General features: G+C 45.8%; 1 protein-coding gene across 1 annotated transcript in view; it reads right to left on the bottom strand.

Moving 5' to 3' along the window:
* The window catches only part of LOC126272749 (lachesin-like), a 398,134-nt gene that overhangs the window by 158,809 nt on the left and 216,039 nt on the right, over window positions 1-23,286 (bottom strand). Inside the window, exon 2 of the mRNA XM_049975849.1 lies at window positions 198-319. The gene's annotated coding sequence lies outside the window, so the exon portion shown is untranslated. The remainder of the gene's footprint in view (window positions 1-197; window positions 320-23,286) is intronic.

The following is a 23,286-nucleotide window of genomic DNA, read 5'->3' as shown; positions in this document are numbered from 1 at the left end:
GGCGATTGAAACGGCACCCGTTAAGATACCTCTTACGATCGATTCAAGAGGAGAGGAAAGGTATGTCGTTTCGAGTCATATTATGATAACAAGTTTCACCTTGTGCTAAATTTTCATGCGCTCGAAGCTAATAGACTGTACACTCGCCACTTTATGAGATGCACAGAGCTGTTTCAGGGTGAGCGGCTGGCCCCTACCTGAGCGTGGCATGGCTCTAGCCGCAGTCGCCGCGGTGCGTGGCCGCGGGCTCACGCATCTCGCAGCTGTCGCGTCCACCTGGCTGTCTCACGGCGCTCGTCCCTGTCTGCCTCATCTCCACCTGAAAGGAAATGTAGAATAATGTGTGGGTACACCGTACGCACTAGGGCACCAACTTGTCGGTGATATCACTGAATAGCCAAGCCTTAAGTTTTATTCTAAACAATCCAGCGAGCAAGTACCTAATGACGGAAGTTCAAAAAAAAAAAAAAAAAAATGGTTCAAATGGATCTGAGCACTAGGGGCTTAACTTCTGAGGTCATCATCCCCTAGAACTTGGAACTACTTAAACCTAACTAACCTAAGGACATCACGAACACCCTTGCCCGATGCAGGATTCGAACCTGCATCCGTAGCGGTCACGCTGTTCCAGACTGTAGCGCCTAGAACCACTCGGTCATCCAGACTGGCAACAGAAGTTCTTAAAATGTAAGATTTGTATCGTGACTGTGAAGTATTATCTTACAGCTTACGCTCATACAAAGACTAACCGCTTAGATGAGTAATCGTCCGTAAAGTAAAACTGTCAACGCCTGTTATTTGTTGTTGTTGTGATTGGAGAACTGATCTTTGATGTAGGATATAACGTAAGACAGTTTATTACCTATAGCTCCAATGGACAATGGAATTAGAAGTGCTTTAAGGACAAGAACCAAATAATCTGGTAAGTATTTTAAGAGCAAGAACCTCGTCGTGTAGCAAGTAATCCTTTAAAAGGCTGCCTCAACAGCGGCGAGTGAAAATAATAAAAAATATGCTAATTAAGTGCACGGCACCGTACTGTACATTCCGTGAATAGCGCTCCAAAAGTATTTATTTGCCAGACTGATGTTCCTGTATACATTCAATCGTCATTGGCATCCTACACAGAGAATAAACAGGAAATTCACGCACTTACAGATACCTTTCTCGATGATACAGCAAAATAGAAAAAAGAAAAATCTTGTCAGATGCTATACACGTCTACAGATAACGACGTGCCTCTCAGGATTAAAGTTTTTCACACGATTGTTGACAACGGCGATCTAAAAATGCATAAACGGCACGAATATTTAAAAACATATGTTTCTTGTTTATTTTGTGTATCACATGTAACTGACAATGGATTGTCGACCCGAATATCGGGGTAATCTGTGGAGCACCAACAGTAGGAGAATATTCTAATCACTATAATAAGAAAATGGAAAAATGTGTTCCAGCTGCGTGCGACACAAATACGTTCTGTTGCACAGAGAACCTTGCTTCGAACACTCCACTTCGTTAGTAATACTTCTCTACAATTTAAGAGAAGTATAAGGCAAATGCCAGGATGGTCAAAAGGGCACGCCAGATATCCTTACCGAATCCGATGACCTCGTTGTCGAGGGAACAATAAATTCTGAATCTTCCCTCCTTCCATCCTTCATTAGAGCAGTAAGCAGCCGGCAGCGACGTTTCATTATTTCGTCCGTACATTCATGACTCTAGCAGCCGAACTAACACTAAGGGCGGTTGGGAGAAACTGTTTATCATCCGTTTCGTCGCGTTATTTGTGTGACAGGCCATTATTAACTCTTATTCCAAACAACAATTGACTTACAAGAAACTTCGCTGTGGAATCTTATGTCGTATGGATTTCCCGAATATCTGATTCCTCGTAAGTGCTGTTCCATTCAGTATATGAGCAACATATACAGCTTCTCACATCCCTATTATGCAACCTCGTCCAAACTCCTCGCTGGCATCTTTACAGTCCTGAAAGCACTGCTGAGAATACGATATCACCACGTCCAATCTCAAAGGCAACTAACGCTCATGACCATTACAGCCAGTATTTAAAGCAAAACTGATTTGCATCCACATAGTGACGCTGCTACAGCCACTCTTATGAGACGTGTGCGAAACATGAATAAGCATCATCCTTTAGATGTAGAAACATGACTACCAACTTTCGTTTATGTCGTACAACATCTTGTTTACGCTGCGACTTTTTAGTCATTGTAGATGGCTTGTCGTTGTTTTAAGGGAAATATCGGCATAAAGATATTCTGGTAATATCCACTATTTACCAACTGAACACATCAAAAAAAATTTGGATTACCTCACTTCCCACAAATCCAGAACACAGACGTTGATGTGGATATTGTATCACAGACACTGTCTCTTTGACTGTTCACAGATGCCACCCGCCCAAACATGTAAACAACCATGCATGAGCAGCGCCTATTAGGCGGAGGGGGTCCGACAGCCCATCAGTTCCAGTCATTCCACCAGGCAGGAGGTACGCAGCTCGTGTTGTCCGTAGTGCAACATTGCCTAGACGGTGAAGACCGCGGTTCGATCCCGTCGACGTTGTTACTTTATGCCACGAAGGGTTCTCAACAACGGAAGTGTCCAGCCATCACGGAGTGAACCAAAGCGATGTTGTTCGGACATGGAGGAGATACAGAGAGACAGGAACTGTCAATGACATGCCTCGCTCAGGACGCCCAAGGGCTACTACTGCAGTGGGTGATTGCTACCTACGGATTATGGTTCGGAGAAACGCTGACAGCAACGCCACCATGTTGAATAATGCTTTTCTTGCAGCCAAAGAACGTCGTGCTACGACTCAAACTGTTCCCAATAGGGTGCATGATGCGCAACTTCAGTCCCGATATCCGCGGCTAGGTCCATCTTTGCAACCACGATACCATGCAGCGCGGTACAGATGTGCCCAACGACATGCCGAATGGACGACTCAGGATTGGCACCGATGAGTGTCGCATATGCCTTCAACCAGACAATCGTCGGAGACGTGTTAGGAGGCAAACAGGTGAGGCTGAACGCCTTAGACACACAGTTCAGCGAGTGCTGCAAGACGGAGGTTCCCTGCTCTTTTGGCGTGGCATTATGTGGGGCCGATGTATGCCGCTGGTGGTCATGGGAGGCGCCGTAATTGCTGCAAGATGCATGAATTCCGTCCTCCTGTCGATAGTGCAACCATATCGGCAGCATATTGGCGAGGCATTCGTCTTCGTGGAGGACAATTCGCGTTCCCATCGTCCACATCTTGTGAATGACCTCCTTCAGGATAACGACATCGCTCGACTAAAGTGGCTAGCATGTTCTCCAGACATGAACCCTATCGAACGTGCCTGGCATAGACTGAAAGGGCTGTTTATGGACGACGTGACCCACCAACCACTCTGAGGGATCTACAGCGAATCGCGGTTCAGGAGTAGGACAATTTGGGCGAACAGTGCTTTGATGAACTTCTGGATAATGTGGCACGACGAATACAGGCATGCATCAATGCAAGAGGACGTACTTCTGGGTATTAGAGGTACCTGTGTGTACAGCAGTCTGGACCACCACCTTTGAAGGTGTCGCTATATGGTGGTACAACATGCATTTTCTGGTTTTCATGAGAAATAAAAAGGGCGGAATGATATTTACGCCGCTCTCTATTCCAATTTTCGGTAGAGGCTCCGGAACTCTCGGAACCGAGGTGATGCAAAACGTTTTTTGATGTGTGTATATACCGGCATGTGGTAACGATGCTTTTGAGTCGTCCACCAACCTGTCTCGTGGGTCATCGAAGCCTTTACCGTTTCCATGACTACTGCCGGCGTGTCTGTGAGCACTTCTCTGATCTCTTACCTGCTGCCTTAATGTGTGTGTTGCCTTGATAACGGCATCACCTCGAGTGTACACTACAGGGCATTGCTTAGCGGCTATACGGAGATATCTGTATATTTTAGTATGTAACGCAATTATTTGATGTCACGTAATGGCAGGACATGAAAAATTTTTAAAAAGATATTTTCTTCTTTTGCTTGTGGGTTGGTAACTATCAAGAATGATGCCTTTGTAACTCGTAACAATGCCATTAGGTGGCACTTAATCTTCTTTTATTCTCTATGCTCAGTCATTGTAATATAAGAAAGACGACTTGTCTGGCGATGTGTAACTACTTGCCTACGTATACATCCGTAGTTTCCCATGAATTATTTTGTAAATTCCATATAACATCAATATGTTGAATTTTGTGACGCGTTTACCATTAGGTGGAACAGATATAACCCCTTTTATTCTGCTAGAAATTCGCCCGCCACTTAACCTTTGGCTCTGTGGCCACCAGTCAGCGGTGTACGACCGTGCTGTGGCGCGGGCAGCCGAGGCGCCTCCAGGAAGAGCCAGGTGGGCGAATGCGGCGCCGCTGTTCCATTACACGTTCATCTGACTCCACGCTCATCGGCCCCTCTGCATGTCTTGTTTGTACATTGCTCGTTTTCTAAATACGTCTCCTACCTGAGGTAGAAATTTATCTTTAATAACACACTATTGCGATACAGACTGTTGTTTAAACTGAAATTACAGATATGAAGATAATGGCAATTAGTTGAAGAAGGCCTAGTGCAAAATAAAATCGAACTTAATAGCGTGCTTGGATAATAACTGCACAGTGTCCTTAAGCGACATGTACTGAGCAGCGGGCCCAGAAGAACATAAATTTTCGGGAAAGATTCTGAGACGCACCCGCTCGAGTGCAACATGTTCCCTGCTGCCAGTTCACTGCACAGCCTCCCGCTAGCTGCTGAGACTGCCCACCGGTAATCACCACAGCAGAACACGGGTACGGTTAATAGTCAACAGGGAAAACGTCGTACCTAAACACAACGCTCAAACGCAAAGCAAAGCAACTTATTCGTGCAAATTAACCATTGCCAATTCCGTACCTCTTATCCAACAAAACTTACAGCTAACTAATGGATCCATATAGGGGATCTCAAATTAAATACCTTTCAGCAGTATAGTTTACATCCTTATTTTATTTGGCAACCAGTTTCAGCATTTTACTACGCCATCTACAGGCCTCTGACCGAATCTGCTTCGGTTGTGATCAAAACAGGGGCCGGAAATACTGCCATAATGATCAATTCGACTATCACCGACCAGGTTATGCGAATTACGTAACTTGTACATAGACATTTAACGCCAAGTACGTCTACATACCTACCAACAAATTGCCGCATCTCTGAAAGGCAGAATAAGTGAAGTATTTCGTTCCAAGGAAGGACAAACAAGCTATTAAGCAGGTAGTCATAATGTTTTGGCTAATCCTGATACACGAAACAGAATGTGACTCGTAGCGGTCAGTGCAAGAAACGTGGAAGAGAACTCTGCATACTACCATTTTCGGAGGCAACTATAAGGTCTGACGGTATGTAACCATCTCTACAAGATCGATTTCATGTCTAGAAGTACATAATGAATAATAGTTGGAAGCCTTGCACACCGAAATTCACGGCGGAACTGCAGACAGAACCATTTGAATGGCGAAGTGGAGGATTTGTCTACTGCTTGAAGGTCTTGCTGGAACAGCACGGAGCTGACTAAGTACCAATGCACGGCTCAGAAAAGCGGTAGCACTAGGGTACGGTAGCAGGACAATTCACCAGCCATGTCTCAGGCCCGAATTTGGACGGACCAGATTAGCTGTCGAGGACAAGCCTTCTGTACAGATCCTCCAATCTACTTGTACTACAGTGAACACTGAAAACCTGTCCTGGCATCAGTCCGGTTGAGCATGGTAGCGAGCAGTTCAGATCTGCATTGTGTACTTGCAGGAGCCATACTCTCGTTCAGGACGACCGCAAGAGCTCCACCGTCTAGCGTGGGACAGGCTTGAGAAGCAACATCCCCGCCGCCTTGTGGACTGACACCACGTCTAGCAGTACACAACAGCACCCTGGGAGCATATTTGGCTTCCACAGATATGGTAGGAAATATACTTCGGAACAATCACTGTTATTTTGGTTATTGTGTCACCATTCTTTCAAGTGAAGCAGTTTTTGGCGCACTGTAGCGCTGATTCTTCCATTGTATTGCCCCTCTCCCCTTACCCCAACCCTCAACCGTTCGCAGACACGTAACTGGCATACACCTCGTTCCGGCCACTTTAGTACTAAAGGTTATGGCACGGTGTCTCGTGTGCCCTCGGCGCGTGCTGTAGTGACCCTGGCCGATAGATCGTGCACTGCAGTGCGCCGCTGCCGCGTGCGGCTCTCCAGAGTGGCGTGTAGTGGCGGCCTCCCTCCGCCACGCACCTCTGGCTCGCTCTCTGCCCACTACATGATTAATGCGGCCGCCGTTCTAGCTGAGCGCGCACGCCGCACTCTGCGAGCGCTGCTGATAATTCCGCTAGTGATGAAACGCTGTGCACGCCACTAAATCTCTAGCTGTCTCATACACACACACACACACACACACATGGCGGGTATAGGGCGGCGCTTGTAGCAAATGGAGACAGGCGACGACCAACGTTTCCACGAGCACTGGCGTTCTGCAAAATGGGGAAATTGCTTCACTGTCATCGCCAGGTGCGACATGGGACTGGGGGACTGGGATTAGCCCATTGAGCTGGCAAGTTTTCAAATGGCTCTGTAGTCCACACGTGCACTCTTAATGGCCCAGACGCCTGCTGCAGATTCTGCAATACATCCGTAGCACTTGTCCGGCATTTCCAGTACCACTCATGAAACTGGCAGTACTGTATGCTTTCGGAGCGTGAATTCTGCCGGATAGACCGTCACATGCAGAGCACCTCGTGTTCCTGCTGCTAATAAGGTACACCGCTCGTTTGTTATACATTTTTACGAGCTTCCAACAGGAGTGACTTACTCACTGTTACCTGTGTAGTTACTAGATTATTTTTGTAATTTCTTGCATGTTAGAGTGCTCACTAGGCACAAGCTTTGATTTTAATAACAGCGTATCGACCATGGTATCGTATAGGCTTTTGTTTGTGTTGTTTAGTGTAGCTCAGTGTCGTTTACATCATGGGTGAGAGAGCACTTCTAATTCCTGCTAATAATAAGCCAATTACACAGTTGATTTGTTACATATTTTTACAAGCTTCCAACAGGAGCGACTGTAGTAATGGATAGGAACTGTGATTACTGTCTACAGGTGCGAGCTGAGTTGGCCCCAGGCTGAACTGGCTTCTGTCACGCAGCTTGAGGCTGCTGCCAAGGGGAATCACTGTGGGGGTTCAGTCGCAGGGATGCGAGGGACGGCGAGCACATCCCACGTGTGCCCATATAGGTCCACTGCTGCAATCCCGCGACTACCTGCATTGAGGTTGACCCCTCACCTGTGGTCGAGTGGGAGATCATTCCAAAGTTTGGCAGGCAGCAAAAAACTTTCCGAGTGGCCGATCGTAGGGCCTCTCCAGTTCATTTGACGAACAGTTTTGGGCGTTATATGTGGCTCACAATGTCTCTGAGCCGGATGCAGTCGTCCAATCTGTTGCAGAGGAAGCTTCTCGGCCCACAAGGTCTGGGCATTCGCAGAAGGTTGGTTTGCTGGTAATTACTCGCATAATGAGGCCAAGGAGGGGAAGGAAGACTTTGCGCACGCCTTGTGCATATCAGGGAGAGTCATTCCGGAAGTCGAAATGGTGCTTCCGGATTACATGGAGAGTACAGGGAGCAGACAACTGCAGGTGTTGGCTCATGTTGGTACCAATGACATGTGTCACTTTGGATCGGAGATTCTCTCTGGTTTTGGGCGGCTAACGGAAATAGTAGAGACTGCCAGTCTTGCTTGCGAGATTAATGCGGAGCTCACCATCTACAGCATCGTCGATAGAATCGACTGTGGTCCTTTGGTGCAGAGCCGAGTGGACGGTCTGAATCAGAGGCTCAGGCGGTTCTGTGACCGTGTAGGCTGCAGATTCCTTGACTCGTCCCATCGGGTGTTGGGTTTTCGGGTTCTGCTTAGCAGTTCAGGAGTTCGCTACACGCAGGAAGAGGCTACACGGGTAGAGGGGGCTGTGTGGTAGGGATTGGTCGGCTTTTTAGGTTAGACAGTATCAAGGACCCACAGATTGGGCGTCTGTCTAAAAGGGAGACAGGTAAAGCACAGTAAGTTAATTGTAGATACGACAGGTATTGTAGTTGTAAATTGTCATAGCTTTGTTGGAAAAGCTCCAAGCACTAATAGAAATCACTGAACTTCAAATGAGTATAGGTACTGAAAGCTGGCTAAAGCCTCAAAAAAGTTCAGCCGAATTTTTTTCAAACGATATAACAGTATTGCTGTCAGAAGTAGTTTGTCTTGTAGTGAAATTGAAGTAGATAGTTCCTGCGAAATAGTATGAGTAGATGTTGTATTTGACAATCGCACTAAACTATTAATTGGATCGTTTTACCGACCACCGACTCAAAAAATATAGTTGCTGAACAGTTCAAAGAAAACTTGAGTCTCATTTCAAATAGGTATTCCCCACTCATACAGTTATATTCGGTGGTGTCTTTAATCTGCCCTCGATAATCTAGAAAAATTATACGTTTAAAGCAGAAGAATGGAAAAGAAAATTGAGAATGCGCTAGGTGACGATCAGTTTGGCTTTAGGAAAAGTAAAGGCACAAGAGAGGCAATTCTGACGTTACGGCTAATAATGGAAGCAAGGCTGAAGAAAAGTCAAGACACGTTCATAGGATTTGTCGATCTGGAAAAAGCGTTCGACAATATAAAATGGTGCAAGCTGTTCGAGATTCTGAAAAATGTAGGGGTAAGCTATAGGGAGGGACGGGTCATATACGATATGTACAACAACCAAGAGGGAATAATAAGAGTGGACGATCAAGAACGAAGTGCTCGAATTAACAAGGGTGTAAGACAAGGCTGTGGCCTTTCGCCCCTACTCTTCAATCTGTACATCGAGGTTCAGGAGTGGAATTAAAATACAAGGTGAAAGGATACAATGATACGATTCGCTGATGACATTGCTATCCTCAGTGAAAGTGAAGAAGAATTAAATGATCTGCTGAACGGAATGAACAGTCTCATGAGTACACAATATGGTTTGAGAGTAAATTGGAGAAGGACGAAGGTAATGGGAAGTAGTAGAAATGAGAACAGCGATAAATTTAACATCAGGATTGATGGTAACGAAGTCAATGAAGTTAAGGAATTCTGCTACCTAGGCAGTAAAATAACCAATGACGGACGGAGCAAGGAGGACATCAAAAGCAGACTCGCTATGGCAAAAAAGGCATTTCTGGGCAAGAGAAGTCTACTAATTTCAAATACCGGCCTTAATTTGAGGAAGACATTTCTGAGGATGTACGTCTGGAGTACAGCATTGTATGGTAGTGAAACATGGACTGTGGGAAAACAGGAACAGAAGAGAATCGAAGCATTAGAGATGTGGTGCTATAGACGAATGTTAAATTAGGTGGACTGATAAGGTAAGGAATGAGGAGGTTCTACGCAGAATCGGAGAGGAAAGGAACATGTGGAAAACACTGATAAGGAGAAGGGACAGGATGAGAGGACATCTGCTAACACATGAGGGAATGACTTCCATGGTACTAGAGGGAGCTGTAGAGGGCAAAAACTATAGAGGAAGACAGAGATTGGAATACGTGAAGCAAATAATTGAGGACGTAGGTTGCAAGTGCTACTCTGAGATGAAGAGGGTAGCACAAGGGAGGAATTCGTGGCGGGCCGCATCAAACCAGTCAGTAGACTGATGACCCAAAAAAATAAAATAAAATAAAATAAAATAAAATAAAATAAAATAAAAAAGCCGGCGGCAGGCATAAAACGTCATCCGAAATTGTACTGAATGATTTCTCAGAAAATTATTTTCAACAATTAGTTCATGAGTCCACTCGAAGCGTAAATGGTTTTGAAAGCATACTTGACCTCTTAGCGAACAAATAATCCTGTACAAATAGTGAGTATCGTGACGAACGCAGGGATTAACGACCACAAGGCAGTTGCTGCTATATCTATTTAAAAAAGTTGATGGAAACATTCTTAACGCCGTTTTAAGAGACAGTCTTCATTTGTACCGATCTCATCATGTGAGCGTAGAAAAGTTGTGGAATAATTTCAAAGAGATAGTATCAACAGCAGTTGAGAGATATACACCACATAAATTAATAAGTGATGGTACTGATCCCCCATTGTACACATAACGGGTCAAATAGCTGTTGCAGAAGAAAAAAAAATGCCAAATTTAAAAGAACGCAAAATCCCCAAGATTGGTAAAGTCTTACAGAAGTTCGAAATATACCGCGTACGTCAATGCGAGATTCTTTTAATAATATCCATAACGAAACTCTGTCTCGGAATCTGGCAGAAAACAGAAAGAGATCCTGGTCATACATGAAGCACGCCATTGGCATGACCCAACCAGTACCCTCACTGCACGATAACAACGGTGAAGTCACTGATGACACTGCCACTAAAGGAGAGTTATTAAACCCGGTGTTCCGAAAATCCTTCACCAAAGAGTACGAAGTAAATATTCCTCAGTTCCAATCAAGAACAACTGACAACATGAGAAACATAGAAGTACATATATTCGGTATCGCAAACAGCTCAAAGTACTTAATAAAGGCAAGGCTTCTGGTCCAGATTGTGTATCAGTCAGGTTCCCCTCAGAGTATGCTGATGCAATAGCTCCATATTTAGCAATTATATACTACCGCTCCCTCACACAAAGTTCTGGAGAATTGCTCAAGTAACCCCAATAGCCAAAAAGGGAAGTAGGAGTAATTCGCTGAATTACAGGCCCATCGATTTGCAGTAGGGTTTTGGAACATATATTGTATTCGGACATTATGAAGCACCTCGAATAAAACCATTTATTGACATACAGTCTACAGGGATTCAGGAAATACTTGCGAAACACTACTATCTCTTTGTACTCATGAAGTAATGACTGCTATCGACAAGGGATGACAATTGATTATTTTTAGATTTCGAGAAGGCTTTCGACACCGTTCCTCACAAGCGTCTTTTAACCAAACTGCGTGCCAGTGGTATATCGCCTCAGTTGTGCGACAGGATTCGTGATTTCCTGTCAGAAAGATCACATCTCGTACTAATAGACGGTATGTCATCGAGTAAAACAGAAGTAATATCAGGTGTTCCCCAAGGAAGTGTTATAGGCCATCTATTGTTCCTGATTTATATTATGATATATAGACAGTCTTAGTAGCCCTATAAGATTGTTTGCAGATACTGCTCTCATTTACCGTCTTGTAAAGTCGTGAGATGACCTAAACGAATTGCAAAATGATTTATATAAGATATCTGTACGGTGCGAAAAGTGGAAAATGCCCCTGAATAAAGAAAAGTGTGAAGTTATTCGCATTAATAGTAAATAAAATCCACTAAATTTCCATTACGCGATAAGTCACACAAATCTGAAGGCGATAAATTCACCTAAATACTTACAGGTTACAGTTACAAATGACCTAAATTGGAAGGATCACATAGATGATGTTGTGAGTACACAAAACCAAGGACTGCGATTCATTGGCGGAACACTTAGAAGATGCAACAGGTCTACTAAAGAGGCTGCTTACACCACGCTTGTCCGCCCTCTTCTGGAGTGTTGCTGTGCGGTGTGGGATCCGCATCAGGTGGGACTGACGGATGATATCGATAAAGTACAAAAAAGGGCGGATCGTTTTGTACTATCGTGAAATAGGGGTGATAGTGTCACAGACATGATACGTGAATTGGAGCGCAAATCACTTACACAAAGGCGTTTTTCGTTGCGACGGGATCTTCTCATCCAATTTCAATCAACAGTTTTCTCCTGTGATACCGAAAACATTCTGTTGGCACGCACCTACATATGGAGAAATGATCATCACGATAAAATAAGAGAAATCAGGGCTCGCACAGAAAAATTTAATTGCTCGTCTTTCCCACGCGCCGTTCGAGAGTGGAATGGTAGAGAGACAGCTTGAAGGTGGTTCGTTGAAACCTCTGCCAGGCACTTTATTGTGAATAGCAATCACGTAGGCATAGATGTAGATGTAGAATATTTTAAGTCTACCATGCAATAAAGTGGTGTCAAAGTGCAGAAGCTGTAATCCTGATGGCACGGAAAGGTAGGTTGTAACACCGTCGTATCATTCTGTTCAGCACGCCACTCTTATCAGATAGACGAGACTGACTGTGACGCTCGATCTATTCCAAGCCGATTACTTCACGTGAAACTGCTTTGTTCAGCATAACATAAATTATGCGTAATAAATGTTGACTACGAAGTAACACTACACCTTCCTCACTACGTAAATTTGCTTGAATTTATCAGTTCCTTTCCACATGTATTTTCAACTTTTACTTGTTTTATTAACTTCCATATGTAGTTCCAGTTTTCATTTATGCTTTCGTCTTGTAGACATTATCCCCATGTTAACTAACTTTGCCGGCCGCGGTGGTCTAGAGGTTCTAGGCGCTCAGTCCGGAACCGCGGGACTGCTACGGTCGCAGGTTCGAATCCTGCCTCGGGCATGGATGTGTTTGATATCCTTAGGTTAGTTAGGTTTAAGTGGTTCTAAGTTCTAGGGGACTGATGACCTCAGAAGTTAAGTCCCACAGTGCTCAGAGCCATTTGAACCATTTTCTTTTTATAACTAACTTTACTTGAGAGTGAAAATTATTGAATTATATAAGAAAAAACGTAAATTACTAACTACGGCGTGCAGACACTTTATTCAACATGTAAACGTCACAACAAATATTCGGATTTGCGTTATGACATGTTCGATATGCCTCCCATCATGGGGCGATGATGTGGCGCAGATGAATAACGAAACTCTGCACGACCCACTGAAGTATCGGAACATCGATGCTGTTGATGACCTCCTGAATGCCTGTTTTAAGCTCACAAATGATTTTACGGTTATTGCTGTACACTCTGTCTTAAATACAGCCCCACAAAACGGAGTCGCGTGTGTGCAGATCTGGAGTATATGACAGCCAATCGAGGCCCATGCCAGTGGCCCCTGCATATCTCAGAGCCAGAATGCGGTCCTCAAACTGCTCCTCCAGGACATCAAACACTCTCCTGCTTCGATGAAGACGAATTCTGTGTTTCATGAACCACATCTTGTCGAAATCAGTGTCACCTTGGATAATGGGGATGAAATCGACTTCCAAAACCTTCTTATACCGTTCGGTAGTCACTGTGCCATCAAGGAATATAGCACTGCTTATTCCATGACTGCAGATTGCATACCACATAGTCACCCTTTGAGGGCGAAGAGATTTTGTAACCTCCCCCTTCCTAATCGAACTACTGGATTGCGATATATCTGACTGTCATCGTACATACCTAATGAAATTTGACAGTGAATAAAGCTATCTTTACTGAACCGGAATAACACCGATTAGTTGGAGGAAACAAGATGTCAACTAAAATCACTCAGCAAAAGAAAATCAACTGCAGATGGTGAGATACTCATATCCTTCTTTGTGGATTACACGAATGGACTTAATTCCCTACCAGCAGTTTGTCGTAATTCCCTGAAACAACCTAAGTTTTCCAGACCTTGGAAGAAGCTGCAGGTAATACTAATTCTGGAAAGTGACTTAATCGTCTGTCGGATGCACATAAAACGTGCCTAAATCGCTGGTGCCAACCTGCTGAAAAATTATGCAGGATGTTACACTCTTATTGGTCAATGCAAAACATCTTTATAGCATCTGACGGGAAGGAAAAGAACTAAAGTCTGAAGATTAACGTTCCCGCGATGACGGTGACATTAAAGTTGTCATCACAGGATCCAACAAGGAATGGAAATCAGCAGTGCTCTTTCAAGGAGGCATGACGGCATTCGTTCTGAGGGATATGTGGAAATCTCTGAGCCAGTAAACCTGCACGGTCGAAGAGAAACTTGAACCGCTTGCGTCCCGCATACCAGTTCACTGGGTAACCTTTCTTGGTAACTGACATACATTATCGCAACGAGGAATGTTGTGAAACTTTTTCTTCTTGCCCGGGATATGACATGCTAGCAGACAACCCAATGTGTGTCTCTGAACGGAGGGAGGGAAATCGACCACACGAAAGTAATTTGTCGATTATGTCAAGGATATGTCAGAGGGGTGCTACTGGTTGCAATAAACGTGTACGTAATCTGGTGTAGTGGTCACAAGGCCTGTGCTGCTGTTTTCGAGGGTTATACAGTCTATGGGAAGGTTACGTGTGCAGAAAAGTGTGGCGGAAAGTAGGAAGGGAGACCTGCAGCGATAGGAAGCTGGTGCTAGGAGTGGCAGTTTACCACAGACATGTGTAAACGTGGAGCACTGCGAAAAACTAACCGGACATGCCCATTATTGTCCCATTATACTACTGGCTATGCATCACTGAAAAGAACAGCAAGAGTAAAATACGAGTACATGCAAGAACTGTCCAGAGCAATACAAAGTGAGGAGGTCACGAAAATGGCAAGTAGTACGGTTAGTACGCAAGAACTCATTCTTAGGTACACGAAGAAAAACGTTTTTATTAATAAGTATATGAAACAAAATTGTCAGATTCGAAGCACATGACTTCCATACACCAAGAATAGACATTATCTGATCGGCTGGTTGAGATATTGATCACAGGTCAATCTCTAAAACAGTCCAAAACCATTTAATATTGTTTCTTGAAACAGGCGAGTTCCCGGGCCGTAAATGACAATGTTCTACATCCGGAAGTGCCACGGCGTAGATTGGTTGTCGCAGAACACAACACAGCAGTAAGCTGTGATATGCAACAGAGTGGGCTACCAGGGCCCCGTGTGGGGAAGTCGGGACGAGGCAAGGCGAGCGACTCGTGCTTGGCTCAGTTGGCGAGGATCCCAGGTGGCGGCCGGCTTTGAAGGTGGGACAGCGGACACGTTCCTTGCGATGCCCTCTGCCGCCGGCAAGATCTGCCGTGGACTTTGATCGATCATGTGGCAGCGTGCGAAGAAATCAGGCTATCAGGCTGGCGCTTGCCGTGCCTCGCAGGGTTGAAGCAACAGCTGTCCGTCGGCGAGACGAGTGTTCCGGGTCGGCCGTGTTTGTCAGGCCCACATATAAGGGGAACGGGGGGGGGGGGGGGCTGCGAACCGTAGTATCTGTCCTGGGCGGCAGTTTCAGGGGCCGCCAGCTTCATATTTTCGAAGAAGGAAACCTGGTTTCACAAAGCGCTTAGCATTCAGCGCAAGTTCATCTGTCGATTATTCATATGAATTTGAAAAGTATCGCTGTTGGTATTCGAATATTTTTGAATACATTCCAAGTTGATTTATAATCGAATCATGAGTTGATTTTTGAATGCGTGCATAGTGTCCGTGGTGTCTCTGCCAGGGGAATCCCCGTCGCATCAAGAAATAAAATTCTTTCCCGCAGACAAAGGGGGAGGGGCTATACGAGCTGACCCGAATAAAGCCGAACGCTGAATACGAATCGCTGTTTGTTTATGTGGCTGGATCACGCCGGTCTGAACTCAGATCATATAAGAATTTAAAGGTCGTACAGACCTCTTCCTAGATACACTTTCCAGTACATCTACTATGTTACGACTTATCTCATCTAAATTGAAGCTACTTTAAAATAATCAAAATAGAATAATCAATAATGAGAGTGTTGTTATAATTACTAGAGAAATCCATAGGTTCAAACTACCGGAGTGGAAATAAACGATTAACAGTATTAACATGTAAGAAAGATTACGTGTTATCTTCTCGGTGTACCCAAGAAAATGAAATACTGACAGAAATTTTTTTCGAGAACGGTACACTACTAAGGGCTAGTCGTACAGTACGTGGTTGGCAACTGCTTGAGCTCCATTGTTGGAATACCGCGGAAAAGACGTCGTACGAACACCTAACCGGAGAATAAACGCGGGATAACTGAACTGGTGATTCTGGCAGGGTTACTGAAGTTAGACGGAGAGTAAGTTTTTACAGTGGCAGGAATGGTTACAAGATTAATAATAAGATTGCTAGAACTACGAACGAGAAGAAACGAGAACACCACACAAATTGCGTGAAAGAATGTGACGATTCCCGAGTTATGCAAACATTTCGTACACTTACTTCTTTATGATGCCATGTCTCAGAAACTGGAGCATGTGAATGAAATGTGGTACTATTCCCTCACAAAACTTTTTGCTTACCGTAAGTCTAACAGGCATCTGATATTGGTACTTCGTGAGTTCTATTCTGCTGTGTTACATATGTAAATGAGGTATATAAAAATGTTCATTTGTGCAAAAACAAATCGCTTATTTGGCGTGTGCTACAACTGATGCAATATTAGAAAGGCCTGTTTCGTTTTACCTAGCAGACAGCGGCAAAATAGACGTAACCACATCGAGAAACCACATCACTGCTGGTACCGCACGCCGCGAAATTTGAATCCCCGCCAGACGTCATGCACGTCTGTCCACCATCGCGCCGTAAGCTGTGCGGCGCGCGCCTCCTGGCACGCTTTTAGCGTGGGGAACACGTGACTGCAGCGGCCAATAGCGGCGCCCCCGATAGAGTAATTAGGCGCCTGCGAACCTCATCGTGGCTTGAGTCTCATCGCCTCGACAACAGACAGCGTGTTCATCGTTCTTTGCTTTCATTACTAGTGGACGTCTTGGATTCGTTTGGTTGTCTCTGTCATTCCGTTGCTTCTTGCGTGTTCTCGTCTTAAGGTCTCTCTCCATCGTGCGTCGTTGTTTCGTGTCCGTCCTTTCCTTTCGTTAGTTTGTTCGCGGGCCGCCCCCCGTTTGGCCCCACCGGGCTTTTTCGGCCACCCCGTGGTCGTTCCTATCGCGGTCACAACAGGTCACAACACCACTCTTGGGTGTTAGACAACGTCATTTTGATTTCTCGTGTAGCAAAACGTTTGACGAACTTTGACGAGGTAACAGATTATTTCACACAAAGAAAAGCACGCAGTATAAAGCTCAAGCAAGATAGAGAGAAAAAAATGCTGGGATCTAAAAAGTTATTGGTATTATGTTTCCTATATTTCATTTTAGGTCACACAAAAAGAAAGTTGTTAGCTAAAAGACAATAAATAGTGCAAATTTTGTGAAGAGTTCTTATTCTCCCAGTCACAAATAAATCCACAGAGCATTAATTATGAGTTGAAGTGTGATAGAATAATGCTGTGTCAAGAGGCGTGCTACTGCACTTTGGCACACTTGAGATTAAATAACATGTCTTACACTTCCGCGAGCACTTCTGGACGAAGGTGCATACTGCAGAATGAATGTATGTTTCGAAAATCCGTTTCTTTTTGCATTGATTTCGGAGTAGGGGGTGGGGGAACGGCACCACTATCACGTCTTTGCCCTGGTTCGGAAATAACGTCGATCCGGCGCTGGAGCTTGTTGCTTTCGTCCTGAACTGGCATCGCCTCAGCCCCCCTTTCCTTGGCCCCTACGAGCTCGTGCCCCAGTAATAGCTGCGGGAACCGCAGGGCCAGACCGACGAGTGCGCCTCTCGCCGAAGAGTTGGGAGACGATGATCGTTTCGACATGCCACTGCATGGCCTGCCCCCAGCTGAACCCAATGAAACAGGAGTTGAAACGTCGACTTCGTTCCAAACGAGACCTTCGAATTGGTTTCTCCTTTTGAGAAAGAATGGGCTGCATTTTCTCCACAGACAATCTGACAGCTGACTGAAAATTAACTTAGCAGAGTTCAAGACACCATGAAGGCGAATTATTCTAACGTCTGCTAATACACTACTGGCCATTAAAATTGCTACACCAAGAAGAAATAAAGATGATGAACGGGTATTCATTAGACATAATATACTAGAACTGACATGTGATTACATTTTCACGCAATTTGGGTGCATAGATCCTGAGAAATTAGCACCCAGAACAACCACCTCTGGCCGTAATAACAGCATTGATACGCCTGGGCATTGAGTCAAACAGAGCTAGGATGGCGTGTACAGGTACAGCTGCCCATACAGCTCCAACACGATACCACAGTTCATCAAGAGTAGAGACTGGCATATTGTGGCGAGCCAGCTGCTCGGCCACCATTGACCAGACGTTTTGAGAGATCTGGAGAATGTGCTGGCCAGGGCAGCGGTCGAACATTTTCTTTATCCATAAAGACCCTTACAGGACCTGCAACATGCGGTCGTGCATTATCCTGATGAAATGTAGGGTTTCGCAGGGATCGAATGAAGGGCAGAGCCACGGGTCATAACACATCTGAAATGTAACGTCCACTGTTCAAAGTGCCGTCAATGCGAGAGCTGACCGAGACGCGTAACCAATGGCACCCCATACCATCACGCTGGGTGATACGCCAGTATAGCGACGACAAATACACGCTTCCAATGTGCGCTCACCGCGATGTCGCCAAACACGAATGCGACTATCATGATGCTGTAAACAGAACCTGGATTCATCTGAAAAAATGTTGTTTTGCCATTCGTACACCCAGGTTCGTCGAGTACACCATCGCAGGCGCTCTTGTCTGTGATGCAGCGTCAAGGGTAACCGCAGCCATGGTCTCCGAGCCGTTAGTCCATGCTGCTGGAAACATCGTCGAACTGTTCGTCAGAATGGTTTCTGTCTTGCAAACGTCCCCATCTGTTGACTCAGGGATCGAGACGTGGCTGCACGATACGTTACAGCCATGAGGATAACATGCTTGTCACCTCGACTGCTAGTGATACGATGCCGTTGGGATCCAGCACGGCGTTCCTTATTACCCTCCTGAACCAACGATTCCATATTCTGCTAACAGCCATTGGATATCGACCAACGCGAGCAGCAATGTCGCGATATGATAAACCGCAATCACGATAGGCTACAATCCGACATTTATCAAGCTCGGAAACGTGATGTTATGCATTACTTCTCCTTACACGAGGCATCACAACAACGTTTCACCACGTAACGCCGGTCAATGTGTATGACAAATCGGTTTGAAACGTTCCTCATGTCAGAACGTTGTAGGTGTCGCCACCGGCGCCAACCTTGTGTGAATGCTCTGAAAAGGTAATCATTTGCATATCACAGCATCTTGTTTCTCGTGGTTAATTTTCCCGTCTGTAGCACGTCATCTTCGTGGTGGGGCAATTGTAATGGCCAGGAGTGTATGTGTCCGGACACTTTTCATCGTACAGGGTGGATGCGTAACAGCGTGTTAACCAACAAATTATAATTGTACTTTATCCATCAGCAGCATACAGGTACGGTAATCCGTACACTTTACGGTCGGTTACCTTCTCCTTCTCGTTGCTCTGTTTGCATTCAGCACAGGTATCAGGACCTGAGTCCTCTAGCTACCTTACCTTCTCTTCCTCTTCACAAATCCATCCAAAACTATTTATAAAACCCTACCACAATTTTTCAGCACATGCTCAATGCATTTTTTTCCCTGCTCTGAGTTACGTCCAATAGTTGTCTCTTCACTAGCACTTTCTTGAGCACTTCTTCATTTTCTCACGCTGTATATTCACTTCATATTTTTGCACTCTCCGCCACTTACTCTGTTTCTCCTCTTCAAACCTCAAAGCACAAGTTTCGGCACCGCACAGACGAACTGTTCAGACATAATTATCAACCAGTCGTATCCTAAAGCTGCACTAAAATTTTCAACACTAATTTACAGTAACAGTTATGGACGTAACGTCATACTGCTTCTATATATACTCAGATCACAAACATCGTGGGACACCTCTTAATTTCATGTCGAACCTTCTTCTTCCCGGCGTAGTCCAGCAACTCTATGTGCCATGGGCTCAACAAGTCATTGTAAGTCCCACACAATAATAATGAGCCACGCTGCCTCTGTACCCGTCCATAATGGCAAAAGTGTAGGATTTTGTCCACGAAATGCCTTCTCGCCCGTCGGGCGATCTGGATGGCCAATTCATTCTCTCGACTTGTCCAGAACGTTCTTCAAACCGATTGTGAACAAATGTGGCGTGGTGAGATAGAACAATATACAAAGTTTCATTGTTAATTGTGAACATAAAGTCCTTGAATGGGTGCAGATGGTCTCCAAGTAGTTGGATGACAGGGTACAGTCCTTTCCATGTAAACATATCCCAAACCATCATGGAGACAACTTGTTGACAACTTGAGTCCACGGTTTCGTGGGGTCTGCGATATCCTCGAACCCTAGCAGCAGTTATTACCGACTGAAACGGGAGTCACCTGACCAGGCCACGGGTTTGCAGACCTCTAGGGTTCAACCAATATGGTCACGAGCCCAGGACAGGTGCCGCAGGCGATGCAGGGCTGCAACATGTCTCCACACTGCCCTAACTGGTACGTGCGACGTACGCGTCCTACTCGCTTCTGCGGTTATTTCAAGTAGTGCTACTTGTCTGTTAGCACTGACAACTCTATGCAAGAGCCATTCCTGTCGGTCGTTGTCTGAAGGCCGTCAGCCACAGTATCGTCCATGGTGAGAGATAATCTCAGAAGTTTATTATTCTCGGAACAATCTTGAGACTGGGGATCTCGTAATACGGACTTCCTCAACGATTTTCAAAACGGAACATCCCATGTGTCTAACACCAACTAGCACTCCGCGTTCAGCGTCTGTTAATTACCCTGGTGCGGCCGTAATCACTAAGAGCAAGTGGTGTATCCATGAGATGCGACGTGTGTGTAAGAATTATTGGACGATGGCGTCACTGTAGCCTAGCGGCAACGGGTGGGACAGATTCTTGACAAACTCTCGATGTAGCTACTAGTATCATGACAGTCTGTTTGGTAGCCGAGCGGAGTGCCCGTGCTGTTCTACGGGCTGCAGTCTGGAGCCGAGCGACCGCTACGGTCGCAGGTTCGAATCCTTCCTCCGGCAGTGATGTGTGTCATGTTCTTAGCTTGGTAAGGTTTAAGGCCACTGATGACCTCAGACGTTAAGTCGCATAGTGCTCAGAGCCATTTGAACCATTCTGTTTGGTAGTTTCGCCACGAGCACACCCCGTTTCTCTCACAGTGACGCTTGGCATTTCGCAGGTGGAGACCACTGTCGACCGCGAAGTTGTATGGTGCCTGGTGGCGGGAAATGACGAGGCAAGAGAAGTATGTGAGCGGAGCAGAGACAAATGGGAAATAACTCTAGCGACGATAAATGGCGCAAATAAGGAACAACGCGGATTTAAGAGAATCTGACAGAAGCCAAATTGTTGTGGCCCTGTGCCTAGTAGCGAGCATTTCAGAATCGGAGAAGCTGATCGGCTGTTCACGAGCTATTGTCGTGAAAGTCTGTGGAAAGTGGTTCAAGATTGCTGGAACCACGAGCAGGCGACAAGAAGGTTGACGTCCAATCTTGATCAGAGAGGGGTCGGAGGCCTGCCGGCTCTCTAAAGCAACATAATAGGCGATCTGTGACAGGTCTGATAACAGAGTACAGTGCTGGGTCAGGCACAAGTGTTTTGAAGCACACCGTCCAGCCCACATCGTGTTCCCATGGTGAAGTATCTTGCGAGTTTCGCATTTTTCGGGACCAGGCAGTGGTGTTCCCATGTAGAAAAAATGGTGTTCCCATGTAGAAATCCCGATTACTATTAAACCAGGTCGATGGTCGTATCCGGATATGCTGTCATCCAGGCGAACTGGTGCTTGAAATATGCAGTAAGCCTCGGACGCAGGTCGGTTGGAGGAATATTATTTCGTGGATGACATTCACTTGGGCTTCCATTGGACCTTCGGTAGTAATCAAAGACACCGTGACAGGTGTTTTTCGGGACACCACTAGACCCTTACGCTTCATGTCTTCCCCGAAAGCCATGGCATCTTACAGCAAGTTAACTGTCCGTGTCCCAACGTCAGTATCGTGTTGCAATCGTCTGAGGAGCGTGATAGTGAAGTCTCGTTGACCGCTTGGCCATCAAACTCGGTTTATCTGAATTCAGTGAATCTAAACTATGACGCTATCGGGTGCTACCTCCGCACCCACAAACCAACCGCCCGTAAATTACGAGAAGGGCGTGACCTGTGCTTTGGCATCTCGTGCCACAAAGCTCCGGAAACCTATGAAGTACTTGTCGAATCCATGGTAAGCACAGTCACTGTAGAACTGTGTTCCAGGTGAGGACCAGCAGGCTTTTAAGTAGATTGTAATAATATCTTTTGGCTCATCAGTGCTTTAATCCGCATCGAGGCCAGTGTTTCTGGTTGGGGGCGCATGCTTTCCGAAACACTCGCGCTCCTGCCACATCGTAAGCGACTCGTTAGTTATCGCCGTGGTGACGTCACGCAACACTGCAGAGACGCACGTTCTGCTGATTAATCGCGGCGTGACGCGATACGGCGCGGCCTGGCGTGTGGCGGGCAGCGCGCACGCAGGGGTCGCGGCCGCCAGCCCGCAACGATAAGACCGCTGCGGCCGGCGGCGCAGACAAGGCACTAGCTCACACTGCCTGGTTCCGACAAAAGCGAAACTCGCAAGATACTTCACTAAAGGAAACTCCGCAAGTTAGGTTCTCATTGAGGATTTTCTCTCTTAACGCGGACAACGTTGAGACTCAAAAGGGTGGTGTAGTGAGAGACCAGACTTTGTTTTCTAGATCTCGTACATCTACACGCAAATGGTGGAGAAAATGACCACTCTCGGGCTCAGCGACGCTTCAGACAGCTGGGTGTCAGCACATGCTGAAAGAGACCGCAGCTCAGAAGCTGAGGTGATCTGTAAGCTAGGTTAATGATGTCACACCGGTACCTAATGTCACCACAATCCTGCCCAACGCCATCGTACGCCTGTCGCACTGTAACGACATTTCGCCTCCTGTTTGACGCCTTTGCAATAGTAGTTGGAAAGGTGACATTCCCGTGGTTTTCTTGTGGTTGGCCAGAGAAAACATCCAGTCATATCGGAGCTCAGAATCGACACGAAGAACCCTCAGCAACTGGTACAAAGAGCGTCAGTGGGACCACACCTTCTCTTGGGGCGCTCATTGCAACACATTTTGCTCGATGACAGACTACGTTCTTCATAACATTCGAAACTGCTGATGGCCGTCGGAAGGTTTAACTCTATACTATGGCTACAAACCCCAACGAATGTGATCTGATCCACTCTGAGTGCAGTGCAACGTGCGAGGGCAATCTCTGTTCTTGTACACAGGATGGAACCACTAGAGTCCTTTAAAAAGAATTCGCCGAAATTTGAACGCGGCTGGAAATCACATTTTCAGCCCTCGTCCTTCGCGCCTTCCTGTGGCGTGACCACAGAGTCATCCTACGCTCGCGTCAATAAACCGGCAAAAGGTCTGTATCAGATCCCCCAGTTT

This window comes from Schistocerca gregaria, chromosome 5 (assembly GCF_023897955.1).
Source record: "Schistocerca gregaria isolate iqSchGreg1 chromosome 5, iqSchGreg1.2, whole genome shotgun sequence".
In the NCBI taxonomy this organism is placed as follows: Eukaryota; Metazoa; Arthropoda; class Insecta; order Orthoptera; family Acrididae; genus Schistocerca; species Schistocerca gregaria.
Note: the sequence above shows the minus strand (reverse complement) of the source record. Positions and strands in the feature narration are given on the sequence as shown.